The following is a 13,231-nucleotide window of genomic DNA, read 5'->3' as shown; positions in this document are numbered from 1 at the left end:
AGAAACACTGGAAACTGGGACTAGAAAAGATCTGAACACACACACTGACAAGATGGACAAATGGTCTTTTTCTATACGATTAAATCCTCCAAGAGGGAGAGAGACTGACCTGCAGCCAAAATGAACAATAGGCTGAAAAGGCTAAAGCAGTGCCATTGAGAAAAGATGGCAAGGGCCACAATGCTTTCCCTGGTGGCCCAGTGGTTAGGGTTTGGCCCCCTCAACACTGTGGCACAGGTTTTGATTCCCATGTTTCGCCTCCCAACTAACAGATTTTGTGTTGTTTTTCATGTTATGGTTGGCATTGGGTAGTTTGGTTGAGCTGATAGTGAGAAATTCTTTCCACTGACCAGGCGCAGTAACAGTTCGATTCCCTCTTCTCCGAAAGTGAGACTGACACTGCAAAGGCCCATTGGCATCTCAAACGGTCTTAGATTTCATAATGAACCACATTCACACACTCCCAAAGATTTTCGCGAGAAGATGTCAAACAGCGAAGAGAGGACACTGCTGCAGATAACAAGGGCTCAAGTGGGATTTAAACGTGGGACCTCTGAAATCCTCATCAACGACCCTCACACCTCTACACCAATGAACAGTTTCATCGAGCATCAGCTTTCTGCCGTAATCTAGTTGACTGTCATACAATGAATGACCTTTGGATGTTGGAGACAGCTTTCAAGTTCTATCTGCTCCAGAGGTGAGTAATAGCATCTTTGAACAAGCTGCTTACATTTAAAAAAAAATCTCAGTTCAGGCAGTGAAAGCAACAATGAACGGCTTTTTCCCATTCTGCCCCTGCTCCCAGGCTGCTGCTGTTTGCTCCTTTCCCCGAGCACCGGGCTGCCTTCAATGGCAGATGGATCAAACCATTTCCCCCCACGGACAGGCAGTGCTTGGGAATGGTATATGTTTTGCGGCTCCTTCTTGAACACAGGAAAGGTGAAAAGCAGAAGAGGCAGAATCAGACGACATGAAATTATAAACCACGATTGGAAACTTCCATCAAGTGACATTAATCAGAGACAAAGAGAAAGATACAGAGCTGCTAGAAAAGAGAGAAGTTGACACTGGAGACTATTCCCTTTAGAAACTTAATACAGGACATTTCTTTGCAGCATGTTTGGTTTTCAGGATTCGACTTCATACAGCAATCTTGCAGAAAGTCTTTTGCAATGCGGATGTCAGTTTCTTTGTTATGACCGGGCAGGAGTTAATATCTGACACCAACAGTTCCTAATTAAGAGAATCCAAGTGAAACACTCACTCACTGAGAGTCATCCCCAACGTCCCTGAGCTGCGGAGCTGCAGGCAGTTCAAGGGAGGGTTAAAAATGAGCCATTGTGTCTCCCTCGCCTGCTCTGTCACAGAGACAGTGAACAAAATCAGAAGTCACACGACACCAAGTTCTAGTCCAACAGGTTTATGTGAAATCACAAACTTTCACAGTGCCGCTCCTCCATCAGGTTAAGTGACACTTTTCACCGGCATCGCCACATCACAGCGACAGAGACTGACGTCATAAACCCATGGCGTCATTCCCGTACAGGAAGAAGACGTTTGGCCCATCGAGTGCACAGAGATTCTCTGTCACTTGTCTCTCTCCGTGGTTATCCACAATCGGTAATATCTGTCCTAATAACGGTGAACTGTATCTGTGACGTGATGCTGTCTCCGATCCTTTGGTCACTCACAACTTCTCATTTCACCTGAAGGACACTGCTTCCTTAAACAGCATGGGGAATTACTGCAGGGTGTCCTTTGCATGTAAAACACTACAGCTGATGTTTTTCAAATTCAGTACTTTATTCCTGCGATCTCAGAGAACAGGTTTAACAAATCAGATCATCGCAGGCCGAGACAGAACATGAGGAGGCCATTCAGACCTTCAGGCACGTGTCACCTCATTTGCGTAAACTTGGCCCATGCATCAATATGAGATATTTATTTCATTTGCATGGACTTATGGGAAGCAGCTCAAAACACATCAAAATGATGAGGTCTGATTTCAATGAGATCAATTTCAGACTGAGATCCCTGAGAGTGTTTGCAGTGAATACATTGTGCACGGGGAAGAAGGAAGCAAGTTTTAAACAAGCCCTACCTATAGTCAACAGACACCATCACTGGTGGTGAAAAGTCCTCTCTAAGTGCAGTTTTCTTTATGCTTCATGTTTTAAAATCCTATTTACCTGTTTACTGATCCTCACCTGTGGAAACAGTTTCTCATTGTCTACTACCATGAAATCTCCATTTGACCCTCTTTGCTTGAAACAGAACAATCCTGGCCGTTTGAATATCTCCACAAATCTGAATTCCCTCAGCCCCAGGCATGATGAAGCCTGAAGATTGCAACAAAACTTTAGAAACAAAATTCACTTGGAAGGTGGTAACATGGAAATAAAACAAAACAGCAACAGAATCTCCTGCTTCACAAATCTTTCAAAACTTTCTGTGATCCAATTGGAAACAAATTGTATAATAATCCCTCAATAGAGAGAACCCGGTGCCAGGAGAACAGGCAAACAGCACCGTCTCAGGAGCAGGGAGACAGATTGAGAACAAAATATTCTTGAAAGTCTTTGCTGCTTTGAATTCCCTGAACAAAGTGGGATGTACCTCACTCTGAAAGAGGTGTTCCTCTGTTGGATGGCTCGTTGGTCTAGGGGTATGATTCTCGCTTTCGGTCTAATATGCCACTGACATGCGAGAGATCCCGGGTTCAAATCCTGGACGAGCCCAGATTTCTTCTCTTGACATTCACTGAATCACTCAACCAGCTTTGTGAGAAACGAAGCTGCTCTAACGTCATTGTGAACCCAGCACAGAGAAACACTTGTTCAAAGCACAAGAGTGTTTCCGAATGTGTGCTCCGCAATCTGAATGATTCTGGAGATCGCACGAACTGCAAACACTGGAGACAGAATTGTTGCAGTGTGGAACTGGAGGAATGCAGCAGGTCAGGCAGCAGAGGAGAAGGAGAAAAGTTGACAGTTAGGTCCAAGGCCAATCATCAGAATGAATTCTACCCTTAATTATGTATGTGTGAAAGTTCAGGAAGCTGTGAGGCAAAGTGACTGGAGACAGTGCTGAACAGGTTTGCGTGAACACTGACGCGTGTGAAGAATGTCATCAAGAAAGATAGATTGGAAAGTTGACATAGTTCTTCTTGGAGAACAGTAAACTGGTCTGAGTAAAGCTTTCCAAGTTGTGAATGGTATGAACAGGAGAACTCCCAGGATAAAAATGCTCACATGCCTGTAAAGATCGAGATCAATTAGGCAGAGGTGTAAAGTCATGACGAAAAGAAGTAAGAATTACATGACATAGCACATTTTTATACAACGACTAAGTGGACCTGTAAATCCCTGCCTGACTGCAACAAAGAGGCAGATTCATGCCACACAAAATGGAATTTGATGGTTCTGTGAAAAGCCACAATGTGCAGAGTTACAGGTAGAAGGCAGGAGAATGATATTAAAACAGACACTCATGTACTTATTGTGGAGACCCGAGGCACCCACAGCGAAGGCGAGCTACATGGTCTCCGTCTGCATTTTGACAAATTTTGTGATTCTGAGTGGAATGACAGCTCGACCAACAGAATGTGGGAACTTAGACAAAGGTAATACTTACACAAAGGTGACATGCCTAAGCCACAGAAGATTACAGAACAACAGTGAAGATCTTTTGACATCATTCTTTAAAGTACATGCCACACAACAGTTGAAAAGCTAAATACTTGTTGAAAAAGTCATGAGCTAGAGCAACAGAGTGATGCAGCGGGAGCATGCTGGGCCCATACTCCAGAGATCGAAAACTCGAAACCATTCTCTGCCTTTTGCTACAGGCATATTGCGCTCTGTCCCGCATCCTGTGTTTTGATCAGTTCTCTGTTTCCCATAGCTTCATGTGCCTGAAATAAATATCTCATATTGATACACTGGCCAAGCTTGCAGAGGGGAGGTGACATACTTATGAAGGTCTTCTGCTTTCTCTGTTGTCTGCCCTAAACTGAACTGTAAAACCTCTTATCTGAGATGGGAATAAACTGAGGAAGTTGAAGCACATCAAGTGCAGCTTTTTTTTTCATTTCTGCCAGTAATACCCCATGCCGTTTCAGATGTGAATATTTGGAGGATCAGCAGTGTGAGAGAGCATGGGAAGGCACAATGGTTCAATGGTTAGCACTGCTGCCTCACAGTGCCACAGACCCTGCTTCAATTCTGCCCTCGGGAGATTGTCTATGTGGAGTTTGCAAATTCTTCCGGCTTCCTGTAGTTGTTCTTGTTTCCTCCCACAGTCCAGAGATGTGCAGGTTCAGTGGACAGGCCGGGCTAAATTCCCCGTAGTGTTTGGCGATGCGTGGGTTATGGGAGGAGTGGGGTTGGTGGGATGCTTTGAGGTGCAGTGTGGACTTGTTGGGATGCAGGATCTGTTTCCACTTTGTAGGGGTTCTGTGAGCATTATGGTGCAGACACCACCATTAGGGAGATATATCACTGAGAAATACAAGTGGTTTTGGGACACTGTGGCTTGATGGGCTGAATGGCCATGGATTGATGACATCACTTTCCCTGTCTCTGAGAGGGAGCGGTGGGAGAGAAACAATGGCTCATTTTGAACTCTCCCTTCTGCATTGTACTGTTTGCAGCCCCGCAACTCAGGGCCGTTGGGGACGTCCATCAGTGAGTGAGTGTTTCACTCAGGTTCTGTTAATCTGGGACTGTTGGTGTCAGACATTAACTCCTGCTCTGGATGCAGCAAAGGAAAAGACTCCCGCATTGCAAAGGTGTTATTTGCAGGGTTGTTGTGTGCAGACAAATTTTGAACACCAAACAGGCTGCAAAGAAAGATCCCATTTTAAGTTGTTGAAGGGACTAATCTCCAGTTTTGTCTTCTCTCTTTTGCAGCAGCCCTCCAAGCTTCTGTCCGTCTCTGATAAATGTCATTCGACAGAAGTTCAAATTGTCATTTATTACTTGCTGCACAAGCCTGATTCCACAGCTCTGCTCCATCCCTCTTCCAGTGCTTGAAAGGGAGCGGTAGAGCATATACCATCTTCCAGCACTACCTGCCCATGGAGGGAAATTATTTGATGCATCTGCCAACGGAGAGAACCCTGTCCCAGCGGAAGGGACAAATAGAACCGTCCCAGGAACAGGGAGACAGAACGAGAAGATGTTCTTTGCGGTTTTCACTGCCTGAAGCAATGGGGAATAATTGTCCAATCAACATGATCGGACTGAGGTAGGGACACTACCACTGCGTGAGTGGCATCTGATTTATTGTTAAGTGGGACTTCATCAGACTGGGTCCTTAGTCTCGTGGTCTGATTGGCACTTCAGCTTGATGTCGTCAGTGCAAAAAGTTGCAGGTTTGAATCCTGTGTGAGGCTTTATTGCCTTTGACATGTGTTTCATTTTTAATGTTTGGTAGAACATGAAGGTGGCTCTTTATGAAATCAATTTCAGATTATGATCGAAAGCGTCTTTGCTGTGAATATATTCCATGCATCCACTTCGCCTGAGGAAGGAGCCACACTCTGAAAGCTCCTGATTTCAGATAAACCTGTTCGTCTGTGACCTGATATCGTGTGACTTCTGACTTTATATCACATTCGGAGGAAAATGAGTCAAGTTTTAAACCATGTCTGCTCACAGTAAACTGGCTTCTTCAGTGGGGATGATAAGCGCTATGTCAATGCAACTTTGTCTCTTTCAACTGTCCTTAAATGAAAGTATCTGTTTACTGACCTTAGTCAATTGAAAGAAATTCTTGCTATCAGCTTAATCAAACTACCAAACCCCATCACTACCCACCCCCAACATTATAAGCGGCTCCAAAGTTGCCAGCTGGTCGGTGGAAATGTGGAAAGGAAACAAAACAGCGAACCCAGTCTCCAGCTTCGTAAATCTTTCATCACACTTTGTGATTCAGACTCAAGGGAAAGCAAAGGATCAACTTTCTGATTGAGCAGAATAAGGCAAGGCACCTTTCCCTTCTTTAAGGCACGGGGAGATTGATTCTGATGCTCTCGGTGTCATTAGCTGATCTGAGACATCGAAATAGTCAGAATTCAGTGTAAAGATCAGGAATACAAGTAGAATCTCGGCTCTGGCACGATCGGATACTTGGGAACAGACAAGAAGTGGAAAGGCTCGAAGGGAGGTGGCTCTGGGTTCAGGAGAGCTGGCTTCTTGTGACATGGATGTCTCTGCAGTGGGTGGAATAAGACTCTTTCTGTGTCTCCACAATGAATGTCCCAGACTTTGTTTTGGAAAAGTAAAACTGGCAAAAGACAATTGCACTTCTTGTGAAATCACAATCTTAATCTGAAATTTCATTGCTCATACCTCATTACTCCACAGATAGAGGTGATGAGACACTTTCATGAGCTTCTTGGCATGTAAGTAGAGCCCCTTTGCCATCAGGGAAGAAATTCCAGGATTTAGACCCAGGTACACTGAAGAAACAATGGTTTGTTTCCAACTCAGAATGGTGAGATGCTTGGGGGTGCGGGGGGGGGGGGAGTGTGGGTGGTAATTTTCCTTTGTATGTGCTGTCATTGTCCTTTTAGACTGAAGGAAACTCTCACTGGGCTGATTCTGGCCGATTCAGAGTGAGTGTTGTCTTTGTTACCAGGAACCTGTTCACAGCAACAAAAGGGAGCATTCGGTGGCTGCCCCGGATTTGTGCTCCTCCCCCGTTGTTCATCTGCCACTCTGCAGTTTATACTGCTTCACCTCGCTCTTCCGACCAAACATCACTCGCACCAGCTGCTTCCTGCCATTCCGAATGGTCCGCCTCAAACACGTGGAAGAGCGAACAGGAACGTGGAATTTCATGGACATTTCTGGCCTGTGGAGGAAATGATATAGTCATAATTTCAGATAATCTTTTCAGGGCACCTTTCGATCTTGGAAGCAGAAGATGTAGAAAAATTACCAAAGGCCCCAGTGAGACTTGAACTCACGGCCCCTGGTTTACAAGACCAGTGCTCTAACCACTGAGCTATGGAGCCAGAAATGCAGATGCCGGAAAGGAGTCTCATGTATTAGAAATGACAAAGTATTAGACAACTGGAGATGATTATAATCAAGACGTAACAAAACCAAAACACAGCAGAGCGGCATCACATGCAGAAGGACGGGAGAATGCCAGGCTGAATCAAATCGTGTCCTGAGTGACGTAAACAGATCTTTCCTGCTCGTCCAGTGATGACAATTCAGTGCCATCACTGTCTTAGCCTGTTAATGGTTATCATTTACAGTAATAAATACAAAATATTGACTGATCTTTAGAAGCAGAATTACGTCACCTGTCAGTCAAAATCGATTCACTCCATGTTACAGTTCCACAGCAGCAATGCCAGCTGAAACTGCCTGGCGTGCAATAAGTTTAAAACAAGAACAGAGGGGAGGTCAGGAAAAGTGAAGGGCAATGGTAGTTTGTGAGAGGTGACTGGAGGCCAAGTGGAGCCAGGCTCAATATAGGTGCTGAAGACTAGTCTTCACTGTTTACCCTGGTATACAGATCACATTGGATCAATCACACAAGGATCCTCCTTCGTGTGTTGTCCTTTGCACATCACAACTCAGGTCAGTGCCTCGAGGGGCTCGGATACTTTTAATTTGGCAACTAACTCAGGTCAGTGGTGCACAAACTAAGCTGTGTCAGGACACTATTTAAACGGGCCACCACTCATTGCAATGACCCAGAACTATGCAGAAAGAGGAAGAACACCAATACAAAATGTTCGCTTTGAATGGCTATCCCTGCAATTTCATCCGCAGGTACTGACTAAACAGCAACACGAAGAGGACACATTATGCCCGAACACACTGGACACACTGCCACACATCAGGAACATATCAGAACTGACAACTTCTACAACCACTAGGAATTACGGTAGCACACAAGCCCAAAGCCATGCTACGACAAACATTCTCAAGGATTAAAGACACCATACCCACGACATGCAGAACTGACATTGTTTACAAAATACCGTGCAACGATTGCCACAAACATTATATCAGACAGACAGAAAGGAAACTAGCCATCAGTATGCATGAACATCAGCTGGCAGCAAAATGACATGACAAACTTTCCCTAATATCAGTACACCCGGATAATGAAGGCCATCAGTTTAACTGGGACAACATAACCGTAGAAGTGCAATCCAAACACAGACACATATGGGAATTCCTAGAGGCATGGTTCTCAATCCATAATGCAGTCAGCAAACATATAGAATTGGACCCCATATGCAACCCACACAGAACAGAATGCACAATGACAGAAGTTGCCGGAACAGACGGGGCAGTATAAATTCCAAGTGGAGGAGAACAACATCGCTTCTTCGGAAGTCTCACTCATGAAGTTACGTCGCATGGTGACGAAAAGTCTGAATGAAAACAAGCCAGCTGGGCGAGCAAGTTTACAACTTTACTTGTTAAATTTACTGTTTAATATGTGTCTCAGTGTCAGTCTTTGTAATATTATACACACACTGTTCCACCCGCTTCTCCTGCTGGTTTCCCCACAAAAGGCAGCTTTATGTGGAACACAAGCGGTTTCTCCTGACAATGGGTACCGTTGCCATGAGGTGGGATATGAAATAGACAGTGAGCTGAAGTAGCCCCACACTCATGTTACTCATTTACCTTTCAATTTCAATTTTCAATTTCCAAAAGCCAGCGATCCAATCACTTCCACTGCTGGGAACCTGACAAAAACAGCGCTGGGCAGACATTCCTCTTCGGAAGCGTCTGTCAATTTGCAAGGGTAGAAAAGCTGTCAACTTCAGTCGAGTGAGAGAGAATACAATATTCCAATCTTCCAATTCAAATTCAGATGCCGTATCAATTACTCCACTGGCTCCACACGTCTTGCTGCAGCTTTCATCCTGTCGATTGCGATGTAATCAGGGATACTGGCGGAAAAACCATTTGCAAGGTGAATATCCTGCAAAATAATCACCGTCCCTGCTGCACTTCAATGTTCCCCACTTTGTGAAGCGGTGAATGTCACTGGCAAACGAAACACATTAGCCCTCACATGCCTGCTTCACTGTCACCTGTTTCTTTGCCACCTGTTTCTCTGCTAGAACTTGCCATTGTTTTATTCACAGTCATTGCAAAGTTCTGCCTCACATATCCATTTTTATTAAATTATCTCCTCGCAACTTAAAAACATCCCCTAGTCTTGAAATCTCCCATCCTTGGGAAATGATAACCACAATTCATACTATCTACATGTCTCATTATTTTATGAACTACTAACAGGCCGCCTCTCAACCTCCTAAGCACCAGCGAGAAAAGTCAATGTCTATCCAACCTTTCTTTATAAATCAAAGCTTCCATACCAGGCAACATCCTGGTAAACTTCTTCTTAACACTCGCCAGCTTCATAATATGCGTCCTGTAATTGTGCGACAGAAACCGCACACTGTATTCCAGAAGAGGTCTCATCAACATCCTGCGCAACCTCAATATGACTTCCCAACTCCGAAACTGAAACAATCGAGCAATGAAGGCTGCCGTGCCAAAAGACTGTTTAACCACTGTCTAAATGGGATGTAAACTTCAAATAATCATGTACCTGGATCCCCTAGGTCCATGAGTAGGCACCTTAACAGTGAGAGAAAGTCGGTGGGAGGATGAGGAATAGTTTTGAATTTCTTTGAACTCACATCTGAAGAAATTTATTGTACACATGCAGCTGAATAAGTTCAACAATTCATTCTCCATGAAGAACTATAAATGAACCTGAGCATTTTTCAATTAAAAAGTAATGTTAGACCCTCTCGAGTCAGAAGGAAGCCATCGCTGTTCTGTTTCTGAGCTTATATTACCCAACAAGTTCTGCATCATGTCCATATGAAGATGGATAAGGGAGAACCAGTGGATAGAGTGTACCTGGACTTTCAGAAAGCCTTTGATAAAGTCCCGCATAGGAGATTGGTGAACAAAATTAGGGCACATGGTATTGGGGGCAAAGTACTGAGCTGGATTGAAAATTGGCTGGCTGACATGAAGCAAAGTGTAGTGATAAACGGGTCCCTTTCAGAATGGCAGGCAGTGACCAGTGGGGTGCCACAAGGTTCAGTGCTGGGACCACAGCTGTTTACGATATATATTAATGATATAGACGAAGGCATTAGAAGTAATATTAGCAAATTTGCTGATGACACAAAATTGGGTGGCAGTGTGAAATGTGAGGAGGATGTTATGAGAATACAGGGTGAGTTGGACAAGCTAGGTAAGTGGACGGATGCGTGGCAGATGCAGTTTAATGTGGATAAATGTGTGGTTATACACTTTGGTGGCAAGAACAGGAAGGCAGATTACGACCTCAATGGAGTCAATTTCGGTAAAGGGGAAGTACAACGAGATCTAGGTGTTCTTGTACATCAGTCAATCAAAGCAAGCATGCAGGCACAGCAAGCAGTGAAGAAAGCTTATAGCATGCTGGCCTTAATAACAAGAGGAAATGAGTACAGGAGCAAAGAAGTCCTTCTGCAGCTGTACAGGGCCCTGGTGAGACTATACCTGGAGTATTGTGTGCTGTTTTGGTCTCCAAATTTGAGGAAGGGCATTCTGGATATTGAGGGGGTGCATTGTAGGTTCACGAGGTCTATTCCTGCAATGGCGGGACTATCATATGTTGAAAGATTGGAGCGACTGGGCTTGTATACACTTGAGTTTAGAAGGATGAGAGGGGATCTGATTGAGACCTATAAGATTATTAAGTGATTGGACACTGTGGAGGCAGGAAGCATGTTTCTGCTGATGGGTCAGTCCAGAACCAGAAGACACAGTTTAAAAATAAGGGATAGGTCATTTAGAGCTGAGGTGAGGAAAAACTTCTTCACCCAGAGAGCGGTGGATATATGGAATGCACTGCCCAGAAGGCAGTGGAGGCCAACTCTCTGGATACTTCCAAGAAAGAGATAGATAGAGCTCTTAAAGATAGTGGAATCAAGGCTTGTGGGGATAAGGCAGGAACAGGATACTGATTGTGGATGATCAGCCATGATCGTAATGAATGGTGGTGCTGGCTCGAAGGGCCGAATGGCCTGCTCCAGCACCTATTGTCTCTTGTCTATTCATTCACCATATCCTGATACATGAACTTTGGATCACTCCCCAAAGGTATCAGTAACTATTGCGAATCCTCAGTTACATCTGGAGAATTTGTTGTTTGGTGTTTCTGAACCAGTGCAAGTCATGCAGTGAAGTTGCACTTGCAACGATGTTCGGTAAGGAGTTACCAAATGATCGTGAAAGAACAGTGATGTTTTCCAAAAGAACAATTTAAATGTTTTCACATTTTTGATTCAATCCAATGATCTGACATATTACACAATGTTGTGACAAAACAATATTTGATACCAAGCACTTATTAGGACAAGTGACCCAAAACTGGCCAAAGAAGTAGGTTTCAAGGAATATCCTGAACGAACAAAGGGACTTTGAAAACCGGGATGTTTAGGGAGTAAATTCAAGAACTTATGGTCTTGGAAACTGAAAACATGAAAAAGGTGGGAGAGGTAAAACCAGAAATCTACTGGAGGTTGGAAGTCAGGGAGAACAAATGTCTTGAAGGAAAAAGCAAAAGAACAGTAGATGCTTGAACGTAGTAACACAAGTGGAAATTGATGACAAACTCAGCTTATCTGGCAGTGCTTGTGGAGAGAGAGAGCAACATTATTGTTTTGTGTCCAGTGACCCTTCTTCAGATATATCTCAGAGGGGTTTGCAGCTGGACGGACTATCAAAGGAACGAGGTGTGACGACAAAATTTCAAAATAAGGATATGATTTTCAAAACCTTGGTGCTTTGCCACTCAGAAAATGTTTATGTTAGTGAGCACAGGATGGCAAAACTTGAAGATGTTAAAATCGGTGAGAATAAACACATGGGCAGCAGATTTTTGGATCATTTCAAGATTTCAGGGAAGTAGAATTAAGAAGCCGGCCGGGAGTGTGTTTGGGGAGTTAAGTCGAGAGGTAGCAAAGGAATGGATGAGAGTTTCAGCAGCAGATGAACTGAGATGCTGTTGAGGTTGAAATTGTATGTGGACTTTGTGATAATGAGTGTGGGGGTGAGTAATGTGGGTTGGAAGCTCATCTTGGGATGAAATATTGCACCATGAATGTGACCAGTGTGTTACCTGCCAGTTACCAGGGGCAGGGATGGAGTCAGTGGCGAGGGAGTAGAATTTTGCTCAGAGCCTGGATTGATATTTTTCATTGTCTATTTAAATGCGATCTATACCCCTTTTCAAACAGGAACGGACTTGGCAACAGAACTAATTTGTGAACCAACTGTCAGCTTTATTGAAACAAAGTGTGGAGTTTATCTGTTATGAAGTAAACTACAGTGACAAACTCAGACAGCTACTTACAGTTGAATGTGTATTATACTGCTTAAGTCAATAACTAGGCAGTAAAGCAGTGATACAACATATTGGAGTTTTTGCAGCCTCGGTCTTCAAACTTTTTCTTCTGTCTTGGGCTTTTATCTTCTGATTCTCGTTGCTTTCCATTGCACAGACCTTTCTTGAGAATCTCTTTTATGCTTGTTCTTTTTTGATTAACCTTCCGCTCTGCCCAATCACAGCTCATATGAACAACACTCACCTCACGTAACCAAGTGATGTTCTTCATGTTCATAATTACTCTCTTTACATCTTACCTGAGGACTGTTATACCTGTATTTATTACCCTTATTTCACCGCCATTTCTCTATTCGCTGACAGAGTGGTATCAAGAGTATCTTTAGCTTTGAGCTGCAGGAAGCCTTTTCAATCGCGACTTATTAAAAAATAACAAAAGAACTGGGATGTTGTAAATCAGGAACAAAAACAAAGTTGCTGGAAAAGCTCAGCAGGTCTGGCAGCATCTGTGAAGGTAAAAAGACAGAGATAACTTTTCGGGTGCAGTGCCCCTTCCTCAGAGCGACTTATTAAAACCCCAGGGTCGCTAATGTAACAATCTTTCTCATCCAGTTCTCAGTCTGATTTGTCTCAAAATGCAACATTGTGACGACGATCATGAGCTTCTCACAATGCCAACACGAAGCACTGAGCATGCTCCAGCTCGCAGTGAAGTCTGGCTGATTGATGTCAGTGCGCACCAATAGGAGCACAGGGGTGCCGTGCATGACCGGACGGATGTCGCCCAATCGGAATGAAGGGAGGGCGGTATTAGTGAAAACCACGTGAT

General features: G+C 44.0%; 1 non-coding gene across 1 annotated transcript; it reads right to left on the bottom strand.

Moving 5' to 3' along the window:
- Positions 1 to 6,951: 6,951 nt before the first annotated feature.
- On the bottom strand, positions 6,952 to 7,024 carry trnat-ugu (transfer RNA threonine (anticodon UGU)). Its single transcript has one exon. It is a non-coding gene; the product is annotated as a tRNA-Thr (tRNA).
- Between the last annotated feature and the right edge of the window lie 6,207 nt (positions 7,025 to 13,231).

This window comes from Stegostoma tigrinum, unplaced genomic scaffold (genome assembly GCF_030684315.1).
Source record: "Stegostoma tigrinum isolate sSteTig4 unplaced genomic scaffold, sSteTig4.hap1 scaffold_70, whole genome shotgun sequence".
Taxonomy (NCBI): Eukaryota; Metazoa; Chordata; class Chondrichthyes; order Orectolobiformes; family Stegostomatidae; genus Stegostoma; species Stegostoma tigrinum.
Note: the sequence above shows the minus strand (reverse complement) of the source record. Positions and strands in the feature narration are given on the sequence as shown.